General features: G+C 35.0%; 1 protein-coding gene across 1 annotated transcript in view; it reads right to left on the bottom strand.

The window, feature by feature from the left end:
* The window catches only part of LOTGIDRAFT_249377 (hypothetical protein), an 86,267-nt gene that overhangs the window by 48,826 nt on the left and 21,039 nt on the right, over positions 1–16,402 (bottom strand). Inside the window, exon 4 of the mRNA XM_009052972.1 lies at positions 7,264–7,278. The gene's annotated coding sequence lies outside the window, so the exon portion shown is untranslated. The remainder of the gene's footprint in view (positions 1–7,263; positions 7,279–16,402) is intronic.

Here is a 16,402-nt window from a genome sequence, read left to right on the forward strand (position 1 = left end):
TTATTGGGAAGTAAACATGCAACAAACAAACAGGCGATTTAATTTGTACCACGTCCTGATAATCTACCTTCAAACCGAGTTGATACGATTTGCTTAAATAATACATTTGTAAAGATTTCAATAATGAAATGAAGTTGGGCAGTAGAAAAAAGAATAAATTATACAGACGTTAAAAGAGAGCTGAGTTGTAATACTTCAATTCCAAAACAGGCATCAAATAATAAAATATAAAAATAAAATGTGTTCATGAAAACTTTTATTTGTAGCTATTGAATTGAGAAAAAATAAAATGGTATTCAATATACTTGTAGTTGGTCATTTGGTCAAGTGTCTTGGTTAATATAAATATAATATATTATAATTAGTCCGACAACTCTGGCCCTATCCATATCTTCCTATGTATTATTCGGATGGGATATCGGAACTGGCTTTTGGGCCATATAATGCCGATTTTCATGAGAGGTCGTTCGACCTAGTTTTTGCGTCGATAGTTTTAGAGAATTTTTACCACCAAAAGCCCTCGGTATGTGGGCTGCTAAATCTATTCGCCTCGGAGCCTCACTCTAAAAAGTGTATGTGTAGCAGCCCATATACCTCGAAAACCATGTATATAACTATTACTTATCAGTGTTTCAAAATTACACTGACGACTCTCCTTTCAGGACTCCACCATAATTTAAAAACGGTATGCGTTTGATAATCAAAAATTATTCGTAGAACCATTATTTCATTTTGTATTTTCATTTACGAGACCAGCACAGACATAAAACAGACATACCATTTTCAGTTTGTGCTAGAGATGTTCCCGATAATAAAATCAATTTCATATCATAACGATGCCTAAGGCCAGACAAATGACCGAAGCCATCGAATAAGAAGACATCAACCTATGCTGAACATAAGACTTGAACGACATTTAGAAGCGGAGAGTATAAAATGTGTTATATTATAACAAAAACCTATGGTATAACCGTCTCCTTTTTCTGTTGACGACGCGTGTAAATTGTGTTGAAACTTTGTTAATAAAGAAGTGCATTATACCATATATTACCTTATTTGTTATACCAAGCTGAACAGACAAAGGTGTTTACATCCTCCATGCACATGACTTTCTGTTCTATTAAACTGCTTTGCACACAATTTTCCTTGTTCCTTTTTTCCTTGTGTTTTTTCTGTGTCATAATTGATGCTCAGGGAAAAAAATAAAATGCGATTACGTTTTATTGGGATCAAATTGTCACGGTTTGTTATGCAATTGATTTTTTTTTTTTTCGGGAACGTCTCTAGCTCAAACTGAAAATGGTAAAGTAGTTTTATTTTGCACAAAGATCTCTTAAAACATGAGCTATGCCATATTTCTCAAAAACACAGGGCCTTGATTGTTCATATTATTAATGGCCTTAACATTCTCTCTCGGTGTTCCCTTTACTACTAATCTAACTATTGTTCACAAAATTTATTACAAATATTTACACCCATCGTTTCACTGTATCTACTTCCGATTGGCTGGTTTCAGGGAAGAATGTTATCTATTTTGTAAAGAAAATGATGCTGTAAAATTACTGTGTTGCTATTTTCATTACTTATATATTTTTAAAGAATGATATAACTACTTTTTTCTTAGTAATTAAATAAATAGATAAGTCAATAACCATGCTTTTACTTTCACTTTGGTTTTTACTCGACAGGTAATTATAGCTGACCAATCGTATTGACCGAAATATATTTACTGCCAAATCAACCGGAAGTAGATACATTGAAACGATGGGTGTAAAATTTTTAGTATTTTTATTGAATAAAAGTTAGATTAGTATGAAGGGGAACACCGAGGGAGATATAAAATAGGTTTTGTGTGAAGGGAAAATATTCAATGAAACGATTCATATAAGGTTGGGATTATGTTCCATTACGGTAACAGGTAGAAAATCGTCTGAAGCGGGGATGGTCGTGACGAGCGTTAGCGACCTTCTCATATATATACTATGTAGATAGAGTCAATTATTGATAGAAACAGATGCCTGTGGATAATAAGGTCAATACCAATATATAAGGGCACTAAAATTTAGGCAAAACCAAACCAAGACGATATTGGGGTCTACAATGAATAATATCATATAATATATAACTCTTCGACCGACCACAAATTTAAGCCCGTAGACGTAACTTTTTTCTCTATTATTTTTTACAAATTGAGAATTTTGAGGTGACATGTTTGAAGTCTAATTATATACTTGATATATTTATCAGATACCCGAAAGTTTTAATTTCTTGATCAAAAATTGTAGGCTTAAAAGCACCGAAGTTGAAAGCTAACAGGTTAGAAGTTTTAAAAGGTTCGAAACCCATGGGATAATGTCTCGTTGCCACGCTCGGAGCTTTTCACAGTTCTAATCATATTTCGCGTCTTTAAAATTGTTCGAATGTAAATTGTTTGTTATTACTTTCGATTGAAGTCGAGTGAAGAAGCAAAATCATCCAAAATGAAGTTTTATTTATCAGTATTTTGTTTGATGAATGTAATTACAGGTAAGTAAAATTAGAAATTTATTTTATAATCATAAACTTGTTCTAAACACCCTGATAAAAACTCAACTAAAACAATATTTTTGACAGTTGTTTGAGGGAAGCCTGAGTCTCATCGGGAATTTAGGAATCTGGAAAATGTGGACTTTTGTGATGCCTTTGATGGTTAGCGAAAAAATTGTAGAAAAAGTGGAGCAATAGTAAATAGACACCGAGTTGTATGTGGGGGGCCCATTTTCTTTCTGGCTGTTGCAACATTTTGAAAACGTTTTGTGTAAACGGGGCGCTATAACTGTTTCCAATTGTAAAAGGATTTGCTCATCGACGTTTCACAAAACTAAAACAACCAATCGACGACCGCGAGTCATAAAAGTCCCATTACGTCAGTGACTAAAGTATCTCCAACATAACAGATGGTACGATATGGCGTCGGAGGATTATGAGATAAAAATTATCGCAAACGGTCTGAAGAGATGTCGGAAATATTTACCGACGTTCTACATAGCTTTGCTTTTGCGTGTACTTTTAGCGGCAAAACGTCGTGAATGCATCTCCACAAAGTTTGCCCATTCTTGTGAATCTGTCGCCATTCAGTGAGTAGTCTGGTGATGCCTTGCGATCATCGCAGCAGCACGGCGAACATCCTTCATATATCATTGCGAAGCATTGAGATCGTCAACTCATGTCTGATCATAGCATACTTTAGAAAAAGTTTTCATGTATAATTTACGACGTTTTTGATAATGCAAGTGATTTACAAAAGATAGCTTGCCAGGCAAGGTAACATACACCCACTACCAGCTGTCAGATATGAGAACAAAGTCTGTAGAGGTTTAATACGTGAAACCAATAATCCGATTTTTACTAATTTCAAGCTTAACTGAGATCTCATACCAAGTTTCATCAAGATGGAATAAAAAATGTAGTCTCTATCAGGCATACAAGCCAACTTAGACGCACAGAATGAATTCAAGGGCCATAACTCCAAAATCATTCATCTAATTATTACCATTTTTGAACTTGAGATCTCATCGAAATATACATGCATACCAAGTTTCAATGAGATCAGATAAAAACTGCACCCTGTATCATGACTACAAGCAAAATTTGAAACGTTTTTACTAAGCCAAGGGCAATAACTCTAAAATATTCATCAGATTATTACCAAATTCAAACATGACCAAGATCTTATCAAAATATTCATCAAGATCGAATAAAAACTGTAGTTTATATCTTGCCTACAAGCCAAATTTGACTAAGATTAATAACCCTGAAATCATTCATCCAGTTATTACCAATTTCGAACTTGACCGTAATCTCATCAATATATACATGCATACCAAGTTTCAACACGATCGGATAAAAATTGCATCCTTTATCGTGCATACAAGCCAAATTTAACGTGTCTATACTAAGTCAAGGGCAATAACTCTGAAACCATTCTTCCGTTTATTACCAATTTCGAACTTGACCGAGATCTTATCAATATATATAGCGTACTAAGTTTCATCAAGATCAGATAAAAAAAATTGCAGCCTTTATCATGCATACAAGCCAAACTTAACGCATTTTTACTAAGTCAAGGGCAATAACTCTGAAACCGTTCATTCGATTATTACCAATTTCGAACTTGACCGAGATCTTATCAATATATACATGCATACCAAGTTTCATCAAGATCAGATTAAAGCTGTAGCCTCTATCGGGCATACAAGAAATGTGGACGGACGGACGGACGGACGGAAAGGGGCGACGGCAATATACGTCCACATTTCCATGTGGCGTATAAAAAGCGGAATGCCCCTTTAAAGATAACTTTGGTGACAAACTGTTTCTCACATGGATTACTAAAATCTATATCCATATCAAAAACAAACGCTTTGAATTGATTCAAGGCCAGTCTATAATAATTAATCATCTAAGACCAACCGATCGACTAACTTCAAGTGTCCTCTTTATATTTCAGTTGTAAAATCAGCTAAACTTAACATCAGACCAAGTACCAATATCCAAGCTGGAGAACCAAATTTAACTGTTAGATGTCAACCAACTCCGTCCGCATTTCTAACTTCTGTATATCAGTTAGATCTTCTTAGACTGAGAGAAGGTGTCAGTAGTGAGCAGATTTTGGGAACTATTAAAGCAGGAAAGCAACCCGAACTAGGACCTGGATTAACCATTCCTAAATATTCAGTATCAGGTTCTCTAACAGCTGATGTTTCTACATACTTCCTACAGATTGTTATACAGAACCCTAACAGTAAAGATGCAGGAACTTATGGATGTAATGTAACTGGAAGAGCAAGTGGAGGTGGCTCTTATAAAGGTTCAGCAAACCTCGATGTGAGAGTACAAGGTAATGTATTATCTAAGATCTTCACTACATTTATCATTTGTCCGGATGATGACGTTAAGCAAAATCATATTAAAATTGTAATCAAAGTAACTGCGTCCCGTATGTTTTTCGGTCGGCCAATAAAGGAACTGCTAACGCGGAGGTTATTAGCCCTTAGATAACAGAAATGGAACGAATCGATTCTGATCTGAATTTAATCAGATTGATTCATAAAACTGTTTATAACTTACAGGTTCTGGAGCTGAAGGTGTTATCAATTCGGGTATGTTATACTTCTATTATCATAGTTTAAATTGAAGTCAAGTCGACCACAGAATCATTTATTGTGGTTCCAGATGCTTTTAGTTACAAACAATATTGTCTTTGTCTTTTAAATGATTTTGAACTTCCACAACGTCGATAACCAGGCTTTTTCGTAATAGGTCGATGAGATTTGCATTGTCCGCATTGAATAGCATCTACACAATGTCAAGCTAGTACGAACTTCTTACTTATACCTTGACAATAGTCACATGTCTTGTATCATGAAAAAAGCCAATCAGAAGTCTCGTCGGAAATTCTGTAAACACAAAGCCATAATGTTTACAGTCTTTCTGAAATCGCTGCATTCCGTGATACAAGAAAAGTGGCTATCGCAGTCAAGCTTTAAAACAATGTTCGTAATAGCTTGACACTGTGAAGTTGATTCCAGGTATTACTTAAAAATGCAGCCGCTGTACAAGTTGTGTTCGTTGACCCTCTCTCCCTAGACATGATTACCTCTTCAGTGTCTTTTCCATGGTTTTGCACTGCCTAAAACTATTCATTATGTTCTTATTTATTCTTCTTTTACAGGTTCTGTGGTGTTTCTTCTCGTTGCCTCGTTCATCAATCTAATTCTAAATTATCTCTAATATTTAATATATAATATGTTGTTATTGTAGTTATTATTTTTACTTATCGTTCCTCTGTATGTTTTCGAATGTGAAAAATTCACTATGATATGATACATTCGAATGACTACTGTATAAAAACATAAATCGAATAAATAAGCAACAAATTTAAACTTATTTAAACATTATGTTCGCTCTCATGTATGGAAGGCCGAACAGTCCAATATTAAGACGTCTTAATCCTTAATCCCTAGTCCTTAATGCTTAATTCATACTCCTTCATTTGTAGGTCATGTTCAACATTTGTTTCACAAAATCAAGATTTGTTCAAAAAAATCAATATTTGTTCACCCAAATCAACATTCGTTCTCTTAATTAATTATTTGTATAGTTATATTGTGTATAAGCATAATTCTACTTTATTAAAATATTAAATAGTTACTATTTATGTATTACTACTTATTGTTCCCAATTTGGATACAAGTTTCACTTGACATTTCTTCAATAACAAATCACCAGTAACAAATAACCAAATACAAGTCTTGCTCAAAAAATGTTGCCTAACATTTCTCACCTGTCTTCATAATTGTGTGCATTGAAATTATGACGACAAGCGGCGCTGACCGTTGTTAGCTTATCTGATACAGACTATAGATTCTGATAGTGACGTAATGCGAAACTGAAAGTAGTCGGCGATTGTAAATATTGTTTCTCTTCTTCTTATGCTGTACTGGGATTTTCTGGTATTATTTTATTGAAACGTCCTTATGGAGGCTAACCCCACAGATCAACAAAGCGATGTGATTTTCCAAATGAGACGTCTGCTGTGGGAGAAAATGTTGAGAGTAGTCCTTTCATTAGAAAATTATCGGCCGACAATTACTGCCTTGTTACTGAAATCCAGACCACCATGGATATGATGAGTCAGTTGTCCGAATTAACATCTAATTCCAGCTGTCATGACTCATGACACAAATATCGATATTATTGACTATTTTACCTTGGGATTAAATGATTTTAAAGAGGAACTGACATCACTACAGATATCAACAGACCAAGAGCCAAGACCTGCAATGATTTATTCTGGAAATAGACGAAGGCCTTAGAATGTACCTTTAAATTAACTGATAAAGCAAAGGTTTGTGTTTTCAGTGAACTGTAAGTAGTGTCTTTGTAGTATGACATTTAGGGCCATATGCAGCGCTCGTACTTTACCTAAACTTTGACTAAAGTTAGACTTTAGTCGAACTTTAGATATGCACCGGTCGATCTTTACGAAAGTCGTGCTTAAATTTGACTATCAAATGAATAAAATGACAGCCTTCATCCTAACTTTGACTTTAGCCAAAGTTCAACTTTAGTCAAGGTAAGAGCGCTGCATATGGCCCCAAGTCCATCTGCTTTGAAAAAAAGACACACCTGCCCAGGAATTTATACATGAGTCCAATATAGCCATATTTTCCAGCACCAGACTTACAATCCCTTCTCCTGGATCCAGTCAAATAAACTTAGCTGGATAAAACATTCAATTTGGTCGATAAGAGTTATTTTGTAGGAAAACAGTTTTTAAATTTTATTTTATTTGGTTCATATAATTGACTGAAATCATGTGGAGGAGGATATTGTCCATGCCTTCTAGAGTGCTTGGATGGCCAAAACAAATTACATTACGTTTTCATTTTGTTAAAACATACATGCAGTTACAGTGGCACAGCAATGCAAGTCTTAATCACCCAAATTTTATTGTAATACATGCTGTATTAGTTATATTTAGACCTAAGATCCGAATATATCCCTGATGAATTTATAGGTTTATATCCATGTCCAAGAAATTTCCATAACTTGTGTAACACAGACAAAACAGCTATACACAGTTCTATTTCTATTTATATGGAGAAATGTATGACGCTTGCAGGTCATTATTGTAAATAATTTATTGTTTAACTATTGTAATTAATATAGATTTATATTCATTGATTCTCTTATTTCAAATTTCTTTATGTGTATTACTATATATCTATTAGTATTTGTATATATATCTAAATGACCTGATTATTGAATTATTATTTTCAAAATTATTAAACATACATATATTATTAATTTGAAAGAAATGAAATGAGTCATGTCAAAGTAGGTGACATTTTTCAAAGAATACATTATTGAGAAGAGAGTGGGAATTAATTTATTGATTTAGTTTTAGACGAACTAAGCCTTATAGCCTACTTACTATCTTACACGTAACGAACATGCTTCTCTTTTTGCTCTCCTATCTAAGTTACGTCCCTTCTGCTGCTACAGTTGGACTCACTCCACTAATTCATTTGCCATCTCTTCCCATGTTAAAACACGAAATTCAACCTTCTATAACTTTTTCCAGAAATCTCGTTGAAAGCTTTCCAATATGTCGAATGAAAGCCTGACCAATTCTCAATGTCTCCTTCATTATATGATGACCATGAAAATTTTGAGCTACTAAAATTGAAAGTAGACTACTACCGGTTATACTCATCCGCTAGAGTTTGGCACTTCACAAAACGACTATTTTTAGAATTAGCCTTCCGCCTTTAGGTCTCTCATCATCTCACCAAATCTGAAAGATAATGCAATTTCAGACATCAAATTCCAAATCTAGACCAAATTTTACCCAAAAATAGGCAGGCAAAAACCCCAAAAGGGAGAGAGAAAGAAGATTTCCAAAAATAGCCTGGACTACATTCCATCATTTGCATAAAATGTTTTAGTGGAGTGAGTCCAGTTGACACTCAGTAGTCAACGAAGCTCCGCAGTAGTCCACGAAGCTCCGCAGAGTTACCCACCCTCTCACCTCGTATTTAGTTGTGTTACTAACGAATGGCGAGCCTTTTCTACATGTCCCCGTCTATATCGGGGGGTTTGTAGCTCAAACTTACACTTTTATTTAGTTTAGTTTGATCATATTAAATTATTAATTAAGTTATATAATTTGTGTATTTTGAAATAATTGCATATAAAATCAGTGTTCAGAAAAACTTGTATATATCAATTGAATACAGATTAAATGTAATCCTATTGTAATCATTATAATTGTAAAATTCTGTCTTGTAACTTTCTGTCTTGTAACTTGGTCAAGTGCCTTGGTTGATATAAATACATATATTGAATGGAGTTAATCGATTGATCGTTGATCTTCTTGTAGTTTGTTCAAATTGTTCATAAACATATCAAGAGTCTGTTGGAAATATATATGGAAATAGTATCAAATAAGAGGCCACCCGGCCTTGGTACATCAAAGTTTCAATAGATTTGAACGGCTGTGAATGAAAACGTATTGTCAGGCCCAATACATTGAAACCCAATGTCGCAAGTTAACATAGGTTCACATAATATGTAATCTAAACTATGGAAGCTAAAAAAAAACTGCTCTGAAATTTCATAAATCAGATAACAGTTATGGTACTAGTCTTTATGATTATTGGAGTTTCTATAATAAACAATAAAAGCCATTAAAAAACGAAATACACACGTAAATTGCCGTCGCCCCTGTCTATCAGTTTGTCCGTCTACAACAAACAAATAGGCTCCGATCATGTTGAAACTTTGTATGCATGTATGGAATATACGGCTAAATCTACTCAGGACTCTGGTGAGAAAGCGGGGAAAAAGGTGAAGAAAAAGACAAGAAAGCGATGTTAAATGAAAGGCGAGGAAGGAGGTGAGGAAAGGGCGAAAAGGCGAGGGTAAAGTTGAGAAAGCGAAAGTATGGAAACCGGCTGCGGCCATATCTACTCTCGACTTCTCGCCCAGGAAAGCAAGAAAAAAAGGCGAGAGAGCGAGGTTAAAAAAGGGCGAGGAAACCGGGCGAGAAAGCGAGGTAAAAGGCGAGGAGAAAGGTGAGAAAGCAAAAAGAAAGCATGGAAGCCGACTGCGGCCATATCTACTCTCGACTTCTCGCCCACGAGAAAGCGACGAAACTCGACTTCTCGCCCAGGAGAAAGCGAGGAAAAGGGCGATGTCAAGGGCGAGGGAAAAGGTGAGAAGGCGAGAAAGAGGTCGAAAAAAGTTTTGCACGCTCATTCCAAAGATAATGCAAAAGTTGTCATTTGGCCAACATCTTGATGCAGATGAAGTTAAAAGTATTTAAATTGATGAACGCACCTTTTCTAACCTGAAACGAGTCAAATCTCGAATACTTCCTTAGCAGCTATGACGGGTGTGGCGCCAGACAGGATATGATTACCACTGATTCTACTTTTCATTATGAAATACTTATGATTGATGTACTTCAACAAGTTCAATATCTGCTTTTAATGTTCCGCCAATATGTTGTTGGGATTTTAGGTTTCGTTTTGCGGTTGGGATCGTTAGTACATATTTTATTTACCCTTCATGGTGCAAGACCGATTAGAGGATCTGCTGTTGAAGGCATATGAGACGCAGATATGGTCACTACGATGGAACTAATTGGCGCATTTGGGCACAGGACTGGAGAATAAACCCGTAAGATCGGCTTGGTCGCGAAGAAAACGCTAGAAAAAGTCCAATCAAATATCTCAAACTAAGAATTTTACTTTACTTTAATATTTCTATATATGTCTTTTCCATGAATTACAGAGTATCTTTAAACGACGAGTCGTCATTTTAACATTCAAACGCGGATACTTCTGGACACACATGGATTTGAAGGCTCAAATTTCGACGGTGAGCTGTGAAGACTATTATTGATTGGCTTTGCTAAAAAAAATTCCCATTTCTGAGGCTAAAGTATAGGTCGAAAAGAATGGCGCATCTGTCCCTCTAACATGCTCTGAGCTAATTTTTCGTTGTCGTAACAGCTCAGTTGACGCCTATTTTCTGAGGTGCATATGCTTGATAGAAGATTCGTGTCATGGTGATCTTTGATGTATAACAAATATATAGGTATAATGTAAGGAGGAAGTAAACTAGTTCAAAATAGTAAAATAAACTGCGTACGTGTTATTACATTTAGAGTCTTTAGAAAGAGCCATCGATGACGTATATGTAAACGTTCACTAAAAGCTGTCGATTAAAATCAGTTAAAGAAAATCATCCAAAATGAAGTTTTATTTATCAGTATTTTGTTTGATAAACGTGATTACAGGTAGGTAACATTGTAACTTTTAGTTACATACATTATATGTACAGTGGCGTTTCATTAGGTGAGGTACAGGCAGGTCTTTCATCGGCCCCTCCCATAGAAACGCCACTGAATATGTACTTCAGTAGACACGTTACTGTAGGCATGTTATTCTGTGGTGTTGTCTACCTCTTGGCTTACTTTGTCATAGAAATACTTGAATTTTGAAAGCAATGGCCGTTAATCGGAATTCAATTCCTTGAATCTGATATGGACACTGAGCTAAAAGAATAATAAAAACCTTATTAGGCTCGACAGTGTCCGTAAATCTGAATCTACCTGGGTAATTATGGAATATTCCATTGTGTTCATAACCTTTGTGTCTATAGACAGTCTTTTTTAAAGTACAATATTATAATTATTTAATTTGATATCAGACAAAATGTATCTCCCCAATTCAATTAGTGTGCCCCCTATTTCAATTCAATTCAATTCATTTATTCATAGGCTTTAGCCTACGGTATTATAAATACGTATATACAAAAATAAATCTGTACAATATAAATACAATGTACAATAAATACAATGACAATAAAATTATGCTATTAGATTAACCTGTGATTATAACCTATCACATTTTTAAAATTACCTCTCTGATTTCCATCGCTTTCATTATATAAAGTGATAATAAGCGTGTAATAAAGGAGTCGTCACACTGAAATAATAAGATAACCTTTTCTTCATTGGGATAATTATTAAACCAAGACGTTAGAAAATTTCGTCTGAGATCTGCAAGAATCGGACAGCATAGGATGAAATGCATCTCTTCTTCAACTTGATTGCAAATTCGTTGTTCTCTGGGGTCGACCTTGTTCAATGTAGAGGAGATGCGTTGAGCATCGCAAATTAGCCAAATAAAAGCACAGCTTATACGACAGAGGACTACTGAAATACTTCTCACAATAAATCCTGCGGTTAAAATAACAACAGGGAGAGTTTGAAACTAGGGTATTCCAAGTCTGTAAATTGATATCTCTTAGACGTTGTTTGAAGCAAGATAAAAACTGTGGAATATCACCTATTCCCTGGTTTAGCCAGACATAACTAAATCCACAATTCAGTCTGTTAGAAAAAACACTCAAAGGTATTTATAATGACTGACAACTTCAACCAATTCCCCCCTACAATACCATTCCTCCCGTTTTGACAGCACACCACCATTCTTAAATACCATTACTTTTGTTTTCTCGAGATCTACTTTCATGTTCCATTTTAGGCAGTATTCATCTAAAACATTAAGTCTGTCCTCTAAACCACCTACAGAGTCTGCCATTAATGATAAATCATTCGCAAACAACAAAAGGAAAATGTCATCAATAGCTTGGTTAACAAATACGCCAGATTTTGCATTTACAAAAGTACCAGTTCATTAATGTACATATAAAGAGCCATGGGCTTAGTGTACAGCCTTGCTTGACGCCTGAGAAACAATCAAAATCCTTAGAATATTGCCCATTCGCTTTAACCTTGCAAATTGTACGCTGTTGAACAGGATATTAAACATTCAGCCCGAACTACCCTTTTTGGGAAGAGTGTAAAACATTTGGAACTTGGGATTAAATCAAAAGCAGATGAAAAATCGACGAAACAGCAGTAAGAATACACCCCTTTGTTTTTGACAGGTATTTTTTCGATGATGGAATTCAAAACGAATATATTATCAGTTGTGGAGTATCCTGGTCGAAAACCACCATGTTCCTCTGCAAGCACATAGTATTTTTCCCACCATGTAACTTACCTATTTTTTAAATTGAGCAAAAGATCTTTGAGATGATGTTCATCAGCAAAATTCCAAATTTCTCGGTGTATCCCTTTCTTGTGTAGGATTCGAATAAGACTCGTACACCACGATGAAGGTAAATTACCACTGTCAAATATGTTATTGAACAATTTATGGAGAACAGGTAAAGTTGATTAGAAGCATATTTATAAAACTCTGGGGGGATCAAATCATCCCCACACGCTTTCCCATTTTTAAGTTTGTGTAGGGCACATTGTATTTCCTGAAGTAATATGGTAATTTAATTCCTCGCATTCAATATCAGTTATAACATTATGATAATACACGGTGTCAGATACATGATTATTACAAATGTCATCAGTTTCTTCACTTTCTGGATTCAGCAGTTTCTTGAAATGACCACACCATTCATGAACAGTAATAGGTTGATAGTCATCGTGTGATTGAAGAAGATACTGTACGTTCGACCAGAATTTAATAGAGTCTCTTTCATTGCCAAGTTCGCTAATGACTGATTGATTATAGAGTTTCTTCTTCTTGTCACATTCGGTTAATCTCCAAATACCTGTCTAGATTGTATTGATAGTCAGAAATACGGAAGGTGTTAAGTTTTTCACATTTCATTGACTTAACTTCACTGAGTCAAACCAACGCGGTTGATTTACAGGGTGGGTGAGCGCTTTAGTTGTCATATCAGATTGTTCTCCAACATATTTAAGAATTTCATTTAGTTTGGAGAGTCCATATTCTTGATCTACATCCAGCGTTTGCATAATATCTGTAAGTTTCTCACAGAACGCTTGACTATTCAAAATGTCTATAAACTTGTCTGCTTTGTTCTGTTTCCAGTTGTATCGCACATCAATCTTGCTTTTTGTTTGGTAGGCATTGTTATTCTCAGCACTTAAACTCATTTCGCATTCTATCGGGAAATGTTTTGTGAAGGACGAAGCAAGAACGCAAAAATATGACACTAAGACATAATCGATAACACTTTTCCCTATTGACAACATATAGGTAAATGCACCTTCTTTATGGGATGATTTCCTACCATTAACAATTATTAGATTGTTCTGTCAACATATGTTTCTGTGTCCCTAATACGGTGTTTCGGTATGGTGTCCAGGGTTTGGTTGTTAATTTTCATAATATCATAGCATGCTTCTAAACTCGGAATATTATCCCCACTATCTTGTTAAATATAACCTATCCCTGATCCTGTTCTAGCATTCACATCACCTACTAGGATAACGTTTATCTCATTATAAAGATGAATTGCAACGAGAGAATCTTCTATTTGGGATATGTTACATATTATGTCCTTGGTTTCATAGAAAATAGATATGATTGGAGGGATAAAAACACAAACTAACACTATGTTAGCCAAATTGTTTAAGACTCATATGCAACCACACCATTTCTTCATATGGTCTACAGTCTAAAATACGTGTTGTGTATTTTGAAATAGATTGTTTTATAAGAAGCAACACTACTTCCGATGTTTTATTGGTATCACATACTCGCATACTTTCATAGCCAACACACCCTGGGAGCATGTCAGAGAATTCATCTTTGTATTTCTGAAAGGTTTCGACAAAGCCATTTATGTTATATTTCTTAATAAATGACACCATTTCCTCAAGTCGTATTTGGAAATCATCATCGAAACTGAGAATAAGGTATGCTATTTTTGAGAGACGTTTGGTGTGAGGAGACATAATCAAGATACGAGTGAGAATCAGTGTCTTTATAGAAGATTGTAGTAGATAATTTGTTATCGGAAATCCTGATTTTTAAATCAAGGAAAGTAGCTGAGATATTATAAGATTAAGAGCACAGTGGGCAAGTGAAATAGCACTGACGAAATCTTCCAGGTCAGATTTAGAATTTGAAGAAGCACCCAAAACATCGTCAATGTAGCGCTTGTAGAGTTCTTGGATAGGACCCTGGTATGAAGCAAAAAACATTCTTCCACGTACCCGACAAAGAGACAAGCATAACTAGGTCCCATCTTAGTACCCAGTGCTACTCCGCCAACCTGTTCAAAACACTGATCGTTGAAGCCAAATATGTTAACGATGAGTACTAGATCAGTTAATCTGAGAATGACTGATTTAGGAATACTCAGATCAAGTTTCTTATCAAAAAAGTAGGAAATAGCCGTAAGACTGTCCTTGTGGGGAACCGAAGTCAATATTAGCAAGTTGTCGAGGGGCTGTAAAGATCCTTACGCCAAACGACAACCACTCGTCCATTATCATCTCGCTTAATGACAAATTAAAATGATAAATAGGTTTAGGTTTAAAATTATGATATTCTTCACGACATTGTAAAATATATAGATCTAGAGTAGGGAACTGGTCAGGTTTAGGTAAGAACAAAGATGAGCTTTTTCGTAATAATCAAAGGGATTAGTATCAATGAGGTAATTGTGGAGAGGCTACAGCAGGTAAATAAGGCGGAGTCAAGGACGATGATGTAGGGATATCGGTAGTATAGCGTTGTTATCTTCGGTTGGGTGAGAGATGAGTATTGTTCCATGGCGTATCCAAGTTCCTTGAGTCGTAAACCTCGAACTATTTCTTGACTCTTGATTATGGAATTTGTCCTATTTATTTTGATTGAGACATAAAACAATTGATTGTTCCAAAATATGAATTGTAGTCCTAATTTTCAATGTGGATTTGTGGTCACACAATGTCCGAATTTGATTTTTATAGCGACAATATTTTTATGGACAGAATCAATTTTAAGTCGAATACAAATTCTGATATGAGTTTATAAGAGGCATTTTTCAAGATAGATGACACGAGTTTATTAGAAGCATTTTCTAAAATAGATGACATGAGTTTATAACAGGCATTTTCTAAAATAGATGACATGAGTTTATAAGACGCAGTTTCTAAGATAGATGACATGCGTTTATTAGAAGCAGTCTCTAAGATAGATGACATGAGTTTATAACAGGCATTCTCTAAGATAGATGACACGAGTTTATTAGAAGCAGTCTCTAAGATAGATGACATAAGTTTATAACAGGCATTCTCTAAGATAGATGACACGAGTTTATTAGAAGCAGTCTCTAAGATAGATGACATAAGTTTATTAGAAGCAGTCTCTAAGATAGATGACATAAGTTTATAACAGGCATTCTTTAAGATAGATGACACGAGTTTATTAGAAGCAGTCTCTAAGATAGATGACATGAGTTTATTAGAAGCAGTCTCTAAAATAGATGACACGAGTTTATTAGAAGCAGTCTCTAAGATAGATGACATGAGTTTATTAGAAGCAGTTTCTAAGATAGATGACATGAGTTTATTAGAAGCAGTTTCTAAGATAGATGACATGAGTTTATTAGAAGCAGTCTCTAAGATAGATGACATGAGTTTATTAGAAGCAGTTTCTAAGATAGATGACACGAGTTTATTAGAAGCAGTCTCTAAGATAGATGACATGAGTTTATTAGAAGCAGTCTCTAAGATAGATGACATGAGTTTATTAGAAGCAGTTTCTAAGATAGATGAAATGAGTTTATTAGAAGCATTTTCTAAGATAGATGACATGAGTTTATTAGAAGCAGTCTCTAAGATAGATGACATGAGTTTATTAGAAGCAGTTTCTAAGATAGATGACACGAGTTTATTAGAAGCAGTCTCTAAGATAGATGACATGAGTTTATTAGAAGCAGTTTCTAAGATAGATGACATGAGTTTATTAGAAGCAGTTTCCAAGATAGATGACATGAGTTTATTAGAAGCAGTCTCCAAGAAAGA

The sequence above is a fragment of the Lottia gigantea genome (genome assembly GCF_000327385.1).
Source record: "Lottia gigantea unplaced genomic scaffold LOTGIsca_193, whole genome shotgun sequence".
Classification (NCBI taxonomy): domain Eukaryota; kingdom Metazoa; phylum Mollusca; class Gastropoda; family Lottiidae; genus Lottia; species Lottia gigantea.